General features: G+C 41.9%; 1 protein-coding gene across 1 annotated transcript in view; it reads left to right on the top strand.

The window, feature by feature from the left end:
• The first annotated feature begins 5,146 nt into the window (after positions 1-5,146).
• Positions 5,147-10,644, top strand: part of LOC109035241 (glucose dehydrogenase [FAD, quinone]) — a 48,920-nt gene continuing 43,422 nt past the window's right edge. The window contains 1 exon segment of the mRNA XM_072303525.1: positions 5,147-5,804. The gene's annotated coding sequence lies outside the window, so the exon portion shown is untranslated.

The raw sequence follows: 10,644 nt of genomic DNA, 5'->3' as shown, positions 1-10,644 counted from the left end.
ATTTGGCAATAGCTGATGTGGCTTGCTTCCTTTCTGCTTAACAAAGTCCAAAACTCGCTGTTTTCAGGGATGCCCAGCATCTTCTTAGGAAACTAGTACACCAGAAAGTAATTTTTTTTAAAGGCGTACAACACAGATTGATTTTTTACTTCGCTTTTTTTAATTTGCACAAAATAATTGGTTTGAAATATGTTTTCTTTCGTGACTAAACTACGAATTGAAGAAATATATGATCATGTGATCGATCCGTCACGGATCGGCAAGGGAGAAAGAGCGTTGACTTTTCTAACTCTGCGTTTAAGTCTCTAAGGACTTCTCTAAGGAGAGCAATTCAAGACTGATTCGACTTGTTTGATTAAAGAAATATGAAAGATCCGTCGCGTGTTGAAAAGGAGAAAGGACGTTGACTTTCCTAACTCTGCGTTTAAGTCTCCGGGAGATGTGGCTTGGTTCCGTTCTGCTTGCCGCAGTTCAATTTCGGCTTGTTTCTCTTAAAAAAAAAAAGATAGGAGTGGAAATTTTGAAACATCGCGATGTAGATACGTGGTTTTGCACTTTGGCCATCGATATACATATCGATCCAAATGTTGAAAATCGTTGGGTGCTGGCAATACCGGAGATGGAGCTTCAGGTAACGGATTAAAGCTCCAAGCGCTGAGACGTTCCGCGGCCGGCAGAAGCAGCAGCTGCCAATCACCATCACCCGATAATGGCTTCCCTGCATTCTCCGGCCGTCACAAAATCTCGGAGGTGTAAAAAATGAAAGTGAGTGAGCAAACAGAGGGCCGAGCCGGCTGCGTGTGCCGCACCGCGCCGCGCCACGCCGCGTTTTCATTATCACTTGGCTAACCTTACGCCGCTGCCTTCCGCGCCCGGGACTTGACACAATTACTCAATGCCAATTACCGGCTCGCAAGGGATTCGTCAGGTGGAGAGGGTGGAGTAGGGAAGGTGCATGTACTACATGTCAGTGCATCGCTGTCGTTTTCAGGACACAATAGATAGGATACGGTCCAGTGGAACAGGCCATCTCTTCAGAGAAAGTATGGACAGTAGATTCCACGATGACGTGATTATGGAGGCTCCTAAGCACACAAAAACGACCGATCGGCCGATCGTTTCATGTGACTCGGGATCAGTCACTTGTGACTTTTAAACGGCTTTTTGTGTGGAATATGTGCACTTTGTGTATCTGGAGGCTCCTAAGCACACAAAAACGACCGATCGGCGATCGTTTCACGCGACTCGGGATCAGTCACTTGTGACTTTAAGACGGCTTTTTGTGTGGAATATGTGCACTTTGTGTATCTGGAGGCTCCTAAGCACACAAAAACGACTGTTACTTTTAAACGGCTTTTTGTGTGGAATATGTGCACTATGTGTATCTGGAGGCTCCTAAGCACACAAAAACGACCGATCGGCTGATCGTTTCACGAGACTCGGGATCACTCACTTGTGTCTTTTAAACGGCTTTTTGTGTGGAAGATGTGCACTTTGTGTATCTGGAAGCTCCTAAGCACACAAAAACGACCGATCGGCAGATCGTTTCACGCGACTCGGGATCAGTCACTCGTGAGATTTCATCGGCTTTTTGTGTGGAAGATGTGCACTTTGTGTATCTGAAGGCTCCTAAGCACACAAAAACGACCTGTTACTTTTAAACGGCTTTTTGTGTGGAATATGTGCACTATGTGTATCTGGAGGCTCCTAAGCACACAAAAACAACCGATCGGCTGGTCGTTTCACGAGACTCGGGATCACTCACTTGTGTCTTTTAAACGGCTTTTTGTGTGGAAGATGTGCACTTTGTGTATCTGGAAGCTCCTAAGCACACAAAAACGACCGATCGGCAGATCGTTTCACGCGACTCGGGATCAGTCACTCGTGAGATTTCATCGGCTTTTTGTGTGGAAGATGTGCACTTTGTGTATCTGAAGGCTCCTAAGCACACAAAAACGACCTGTTACTTTTAAACGGCTTTTTGTGTGGAATATGTGCACTATGTGTATCTGGAGGCTCCTAAGCACACAAAAACGACCGATCGGCTGATCGTTTCACGAGACTCGGGATCACTCACTTGTGTCTTTTAAACGGCTTTTTGTGTGGAAGATGTGCACTTTGTGTATCTGGAAGCTCCTAAGCACACAAAAACGACCGATCGGCAGATCGTTTCACGCGACTCGGGATCAGTCACTCGTGAGATTTCATCGGCTTTTTGTGTGGAAGATGTGCACTTTGTGTATCTGAAGGCTCCTAAGCACACAAAAACGACCGATCGGCCGATCGTTTCATGTGACTCGGGATCCCTCAATTATTTTGACTTTTAAACGGCTTTTTGTGTGGAATATGTGCACTTTGTGTACCTGCAGGTTCCTAAGCACACAAAAACGACCGATCGGCTGATCGTTTCACGCGACTCGCGATCAGTCACTTGTGAGTTTTAAACGGCTTTTTGTGTGGAAACTGTGCACTGTGTGTACCTGGAGGCTCCTAAGCACACAAAAACGACCGATCGGCCGATCGTTTCATGTGACTCGGGATCCCTGAATTATTGTGACTTTTAAACGGCTTTTTGTGTGGAAGATGTGCATTTTGTGTACCTGGAGGCTCCTAGGCACACAAAAACGACCGATCGGCTAATCGTTTCACGCGACTCGCGATCAGTCACTTGTGAGTTTTAAACGGCTTTTTGTGTGGAAACTGTGCACTGTGTGTACCTGGAGGCTCCTAAGCACACAAAAACGACCGATCGGCCGATCGTTTCATGTGACTCGGGATCCCTGAATTATTGTGACTTTTAAACGGCTTTTCGTGTGGAAGATGTGCACTTTGTGTATCTGGAGGCTCCTAAGCACACAATAACGACCGATCGGCTGATCGTTTCACGCGACTCGGGATCAGTCACTTGTGATTTTTAAACGGCTTTTTGTGTAAATTATGTGCACTTTTGTGTATCTGGAGGCTATGTATCTGGAGCTATGGACAAAGGGAAAACGGGGGGCTTTAAGGACAAGGCGCATAGTATTTCTCGGAATAGCAACAACTGCACTTATGCGCCTTGTCCTCCGAGCCTCTGAAATGGTGCGATCCTATTGGTTGAAATGGGTGGTTCTGATGATTAACTAAAAAAAGTAATGGTGTAATTATGGGGCATTTCGTGAATTGCTTTTAGTTAGTACTAGGGGCTTATAATGTTACCAAATTTCTTCTCAGAAGAAAGTAATGAATATTTTTCCTTGAAATTGTTTGACTTTTTAGATCGAATTACAAACGAAATCCTCTGTAAAATCGGAGAAGAAATACTCACAAATTTTCCTGAAAGTTCATGATTTACGAAGGAAATTTGGCAACGCCTTATGGCTTATACGGCGTTTTTACTTAGCACGGAAGTATTAGCCTCCTTTACCCATTGCGATCACTCGTTTCCACCCATAAGATCGCTCCAATCTCCCTGTGTCTACCGTTTGTCTGCTCCTGCATTTTTAATCCTGTGACATCCTGTAAATAACCGGACTATTCAGTGGCTACCTAGCCTTTTTATCTGAGAAAGATTCTGAGAAAGAGCGCTCATCATACATCATTTTCGATTTGCGAGTGTAAAGGTATGTCACGGGTTATCCTGATAGCAACCGAGATCTCCAAGAAGGACGCCTTGCCTTACTCAAACAATTGCAATTAAGGAAACCAATGCCTATTCTGCCACGCTACACTGGAAAAAAACACATTGGATCTAGAGTCGAGACTCTTGAAAACATTGACAAGAAAAAATACTCTTGATTCAACCGGATTTTTGCTTGAATCAAAACGAAATCCGCTTAAATTAGGAGGCTTGGTTCTTGATTTAAGCTAGATTCTGATTGAATCAAGAGTACTTTTTCTTGTCGATGTTTTTAAGAATCTGGATTGTAGATCCAAAGTGTTTTTTTTTCCAGTGTAAGGAAAAACGCCGTACGTGCGTTCACATGTTGCCAAATTTTTCTTCGAAAATACTTATTTTTTATGAAAGTTTTTGTCGCGTGTGGCTTCAGCTCGGCAGCGCATTTTTCATCCATTTTTTTAAACCCCTATGTACTTTCCCATCTGGTCATTAGTGATGGCTGGATTTGTGCATTTCCCTCTCCAACTTCAGAAAGGCTCATACGCAGGGTGTCTACTAAACCAGGTTGGCCGAAAATCAGTACTTTCACGATACTTTTTCAGTACATTTTCCAAGAAATTCAGTACCTCCTCAACAGAAAAATTCAGTCCTTTTTCAGTACCTTCATTGAACAAAATTTGATAAATTTCAAAAATTTGAATTTCCCGCTCGAATTGCGACAAAAATGAAAAACATTCCCAACCCGCTTGCAAAATTTCCGCACTTTTTTAGTACTTCCTGCCCGTCCTTAAAAAAATCGGTAGTATTTCTGGACTTTCCGGAAATTCTGGACTTGTAGACACCCTCATACAACGTTCTTCCTCAGCACGGCAGAATTGTGATTTCCTGCATATGACACCCTCATACAACGTTCTTCCTCAGCACGGCAGAATTGTGATTTCCTGCATATGACACCCTGTATACAACCCGACTATCCAGTAGCTACAATCAGGCTTTTTATCCTGAGATGATGAGCTGATCATATATCATTTTCGATCGGCGAGCGCCAACGTATGTCACAGGTTATCCTGATAACAACCGAGATCTTCAAGAAGGATACCTTGCCTTCCTCAGGCAGTTACAAATGAACCAATGACTATTCTGTCGTGCTAAGGAAAAATGCCGTAAGAGCATTTACTTGTTGCCAGATTCCCTGTCAAAAAATATTAATTTTCGAAGAAAGTGATGAATGAATGGTTCTCCTTTAAATTTTCAGACACTTTAGATCAAATTCCGAACAATATTCTCTGAAAAAGTGATTTTCAGGCAACGCAGAGGGCTTATACGGGATTCTTCCTTTGCACGACAGTATTTAGATTTCCTGCATATGACACCCTGCGGGGCGATTATTGAAATGATATCGACTCTATGTCGCCGCTTTGTCGTGTCGCACCATCGACTAAGCATATGCTTAGTCGATGGCGCGACACGACAAAGCGGCGACATACAGTCGATAGCATTTCAATAATCGCCCCGCTGTATACAACCCGACTATCCAGTAGCTACAATCAGGCTTTTTTTCCTGAGAAGATGAGCTGATCATAGATCATTTTCGATCGGCGAGCGCCGGCGTATGTCACAGGTTATCCTGATAACAACCGAGATCTCCAAGGAGGAAGAAACACAGAATTAAACGATGGTCCAAGTGCGAGAGCGACCCGGCAGACAGAACCGCCGCCGCCGGAGAGAGAGGAGAGAGGGGGTCACCTCGGCGGGAGAAACCGGCCCGCGACGTCTCGACGCTTCAGTCGCAACGCTCGCGTTCCACAGCATCGCTCTTGCGCGTCGAGGATGTGATAAAAACCGTCCCGAGCAGCGAGGGGGGAAAATCGTCGTCCAAGGGAACGGAAAACTTCAGCGCGGAAACTAGAACGCAACGAGAAAAGTTCGCGGAAAAAGCGGAAGTTCGCACGGAACCGGAAATCAGGTGATAGTGACCGACCGGAAACGCTGGAAAAGTGCTGTTCTTCGACTTCGCTCGCGGAGAAGTTGGTGCGGGAAAGATTCTTCTCGTGCGCTTGAAACCGGGTCGCTGGTGTCGTTATAGTTCAATTTTGTGATTTCTTTAATTCACGTGGTCAGTGTGGTGGAAGTTGAGGTTAAGTGCTATTGCATCATCGAGTCCTTTCAGGATAAAGTTGGGATTGAGGATACGTCTTTTTGACTGGTGAGTGCGATATGGTCCCCTGAGGATGAAGGTTTTAGGTTATCATCGCTGAAATAATGGACTGCGTTAAAGAAGAAAGGAACCAAGCCACATCAGCTTTTGCCAAATTTAACTGGGTAATTTAAGTTTTTACGAGAGAACGCTTAAGCAAATTCGTTTGAAAATTTTAAGGAATTTCCTTCGTAATATGCAGAAAATTCACTAAAATTTGCACAAAATTCCGCACAACCTGTTTTCATGTACAACATTAAATTGCCCGATTAAATTATGCAATAGTTTATGTGGCTTGGTTCCTTTCTGCTTAACTAAGTCCAAAACTCGCTGTTTTCAGGGATGCCAAGCATCTGCTTAGGAAACTAGTACACCAGAAAGTAATTTTTTTTAAAGGTGTACGACACAGATTGATTTTTTATTTCGTTTTTTTTAATTTGCACAAAATAGTTGGTTTGAAATATGTTTTCTTTTGTGACTAAACTACAAATTGAAGAAATTTATGATCGATCCGTCACGGATCGGCAAGGGAGAAAGAGCGTTGACTTTTCTAACTCTGCGTTTAAGTCTCTTAGGACTTCTCTAAGGAGAGCCATTCAAGACTAATTTGACTTGTTTGATTAAAGAAATATGAAAGATCCGTCTCGTGTTGAAAAGGAAGATAGAACGTTGACTTTCCTAACTCTGCGTTTAAGTCTCGAGAACTTGGAGACCCATTCAAGACTGATTTGACTTGTTTCATTAAAGAAATGTGTGAAAGATCCGTCGCATATCGAAGAGAGAGAAAGAGCGTTGCCTTTCCTAACTCTGCGTTTAAGTCTCTGAGAGCTAGTAGGGCCATTCGAGATTGATATGACTTGTTTCATCACAGTTATTCCTTTCAAGAATAGAGAATTTGCAGGTGTCTGGAATTTGATGAATTTAGTGTTCAACTGAAAACTACTGAGCAAGCTGAACACAAGAATACCCTTGGTTCATGAATTGAACAATTATTGGAGAAAACATGACAAAATGATCTAATCTGCTGTAATACACGTGTTTAAATGGGAAATGCCGCCAGATGACGTCACTAGGCAGTGCATTTTCTCACTTTTAAAACTATTTTTAGACTATTTCCCACATCAGAAAAAAATTATGAAAAATACCGTGAAAATAGCTCTTTAAGCACTTTTAGATAACACCGGAAAAAAACACATTGGATTTAGAGTCCAGACTCTTAAAAACATCGACAAGAAAAAATACTCTTGATTCAATCAGATTTAAGCTTAAATCAAGAACCAAGACTCTTAATTTGAGCGGATTTCCTTTTTATTTAAGCTTCCATCTGATTGAATCAAGAGTCCTTTTTCTTGTCAATGTTTTCAAAAGTCTGGACTCTAAATCCAATGTGGTGTTTTTTTTTTTTTTTTTTTTTTTTTTTTTTTTTTTTTTTCCCCCAGTGAAAGCAATAAAAAATGTGCATGCAAATTCTCCATTGGATCTCTAATCTGAAGTGGAGAATGAGTAGCATTTTGAATTCTTTTTTAGACTTTCAACTAAACGGCTAAACGAAAAAGCTCCGATCGTGAAAGGAGGGTCGAGTCACAAAAACTTGAAGAACGTGACGCTGACTTTCATTTCGGTCTTCGGTTCGACGATCGGTGCGAAGGATGAAAAAATTCAAAGTTTGCGGGAAAGTTTGCGAGGCAATCACGATCGATGGGACTGATATTCGTAATTCCATGAGAACTGGGGCACGCTCCCGTGACTAGCTAGCTCAAATCTTTTTTTTTTTTTTTTTTTAAATTAAGGAAGCGACGTTTCCACACAAGCTAGTTAGAGCATTCAAAATATTTTCAAACATTTTTAATAACTACAGTCATATTAGCAAACAAAGAATGTACTACTTCCGTACCTCAGTTACTGTGGCGACATATCTTTTATTTCTTGAAGGCTGTTTCAAATTATACCCAAGTCAGGGTTGCCACAGAATTTAGGAAAAATGCAATTCCCTGACATTTTCCTGATTTCCCTGATACATTTTGGTGGAATCCCCTCACAATTAATTGAAAATGTGACGGATGGTTAAGAAGGCATAATTGAAAATAGTTTCCAGGCAAAATTTGTCGTTCGAAATCTCAAACCCATTCTAGAGAGCAAATGAAGGTTATGTAACAAATTTTCCCTGAAATTTCCCGGTTTTCCCTGACTGTTGCAACCCTGCAAAGTATAAGGACACCCGGAGGAATCAATATTGATCCGTGAGTTTTGAAATACTGGCAGAGGAGTTCAAAAAATGACCGTAAGAATGATTTTTAAAGGGTATAATCAAGAGTGGAACGTTTTGAAGTTGAGGAGGTCAGTTGAAAAGATTCGAATTGCAAACTTGTGGTTTTACTTCAATATTTTGCATAGAAACTAAATGTCACGATGTAAAGTTTAGAATGCAATCTGGATATAAAAACTAAATAAATTCTTAACGTCTGACAAACATGACGGTAGTCTAAATGTGAGACTGTCTGATTGAACGGGTAATCTTTACACTTTACGTTACGATTTTAGAGCAGTGATAATTGACACAACACGTGATTTTTGACATTTTCATTCTTTCCAGCACATTTCTCAACAGCCGACAAGAAAGTAGTTTCAATGGAAGATTTGCGAAGCTCCGGAAGTGAAATTCTCCATTCGTCACCACAAGGTGCTACTATTGGCCATAATTTCATTCAATTTTTAGTGAACTTTTCGCTCGAGAAATCGTGCTTGATCCTTTAGAATCTGAGAGCTTTTCTTGCTCGCAGGAAATGCCTCCACACAGACACCCGTGCGCGCGCATTCGTCCCGAAACGACTCATTTGGGCCTAATTTATTCGGGGCACGTCGTAGAAAAATCTGTCACTCGACCCCTAGACCGGTCTGCAGCCATTGAAAAGACAAAATGGATTTCGAGAATGCTGCGGCGTCGTTGCCACTTCATATCCAAAAATTACGGAATGGAGATGTTGCATGTGTGAGGACTTTGCGATTTGACCGTTGATTGTTATGTAAAAGTTCGCGAGAAACACGATGGTGAAACTCGTTTTCTCTGAAATAAACTCCAAAGCTCAAAAAAAGCTCTCGAGTTAAGGCCAAAAGGAGGGGATATCCCCCGCTATCCTGAGAGTCCACCTCTACATCAAGACAAACTCTCCATGCAAAGATAGGGAACAAATACATCACCATAGGGTTGCCGTGTTTTCAGTTTTGGAGTCCCCAAATAAAGTGGCAGCCCTATCAATGTAGTTGCTCCCTATCTTTGCATGGAGAGTTTGTCTTGATGTAGACGTGGACTCTCAGGGTAGGGTGGGATATCCCTTCCATTTTGGCCTCAACTTGAGAGCTTTTTTTGAGTTTGGGAGATGCTTTCAGAGAAACCCAGTGGCACCATCGTGTTTCTCGCGAACTTCTACATGAGAATCAATGGTCAAATCGCAAATTCCTCACACATGCAACATCTCCATTCTCAATGATTGTACGCGAAATAAGAATATTAAGTGGCGAAGTCAGGCAACAGCGCTTCGGAACTGTAACGAGACCGCTGTAAACTATGTTAATGAGCAAATAAAGAGCTGAGCGACTACAAAGACCCCAGTGTTTCGGCTCTTCGACACTTGGAGCTCCCCTGAAGGTCACCCACTTGATCTGTAACAGAATCTTTGTCAGAGAACGCAGGAATGGGGTCGTGATGCAAAAAGCTCGAAAAAAAACGGGCGCCGCGCGTTTTTGACATTGCAAAATTTAGTTTTTACCGACTGAGCCGGGTCTGTTTCTCGACGCTTTCGGAATGAGTGCGTTCGCAATCGGCATTCTTCTTGATTGTTTGCGCGTGATGTAATGATGAGCAGTGGCGTGGCGTGCTTTGCGATACATCGATAGATCTGCCATTTAAACCTTTGAGAAACGATCGATAGACAGGGTATTCGCGACGAACACTTTAATAATCGATTCTTTACCACACTATTAAATGGGGCAATATCGATAATTGACCATTAACGCCTCGCACTGATGATGAGTGCGCTGACCTCGATCGTAGAGATGGTTACGACGGATTCCGAGCAGACGATTTTGAAATGATCGGAAGTTCGATGATGCTATAATTGGTGAGTTTCGAGGAATCGAGTTTTGATCATGGCGACTTGCTCATTAGGAAAAAATACTTACGAAAGACAAAAAAATTGACGATTAGTGGTCGAATAGGTATTAGTTAAGTGATCTGACTTCAACAGTAGTTCAATAATAGGTTGCACCAAGCAGCAAACCTCTACATTGGAAAAAAAACACATTTGATCTAGAGTCCAGACTCTTAAAAACATCGACAAAAAAAAATACTCTTGATTCAATCGGATTTTTACTTCAATCAAGAACCAAACCTCTTAATTTGAGCGGCTTTCCTTTTGATTTAAGCTTAAATCTGATTGAATCAAGAGTATTTTTTCTTGTCAATGTTTTCAAGAGTCTGGACTCTAGATCAAATTTGTTTTTTTTAACCAGTGATGTGCAGGAAATGATTCGATAAATGCTATATTTTTTCTTACGGGGGAGATTTCCTAAACTTTTTTCAGAAAATACGCGCATGTTGGCATTACTGGCCAAAAAAAAGCATCTGTCCAATAATACTGCCGTGCTGAGGAAGAATGCCGTATGAGTCTCCAGACGTCGCCATGTTTCCTTCAATAAAAACCAAATTTACTGGGAAAACTGAGGTTATTTTTTTCAAATTTTTCAATTTTTTTGTTCGCAATTTAATCTAAAAGATTCGAAAATGTCATGGAAGAGGATGCAAAACTTTCCTCGAAAATGCATGTATTACCCTGAGAAAATGGGCAACTCT

The sequence above is a fragment of the Bemisia tabaci genome, chromosome 8, assembly GCF_918797505.1.
Source record: "Bemisia tabaci chromosome 8, PGI_BMITA_v3".
In the NCBI taxonomy this organism is placed as follows: domain Eukaryota; kingdom Metazoa; phylum Arthropoda; class Insecta; order Hemiptera; family Aleyrodidae; genus Bemisia; species Bemisia tabaci.
The sequence above is the reverse complement of the archived record's forward strand: the minus strand, read 5'-3'. Positions and strand labels throughout refer to the sequence as shown.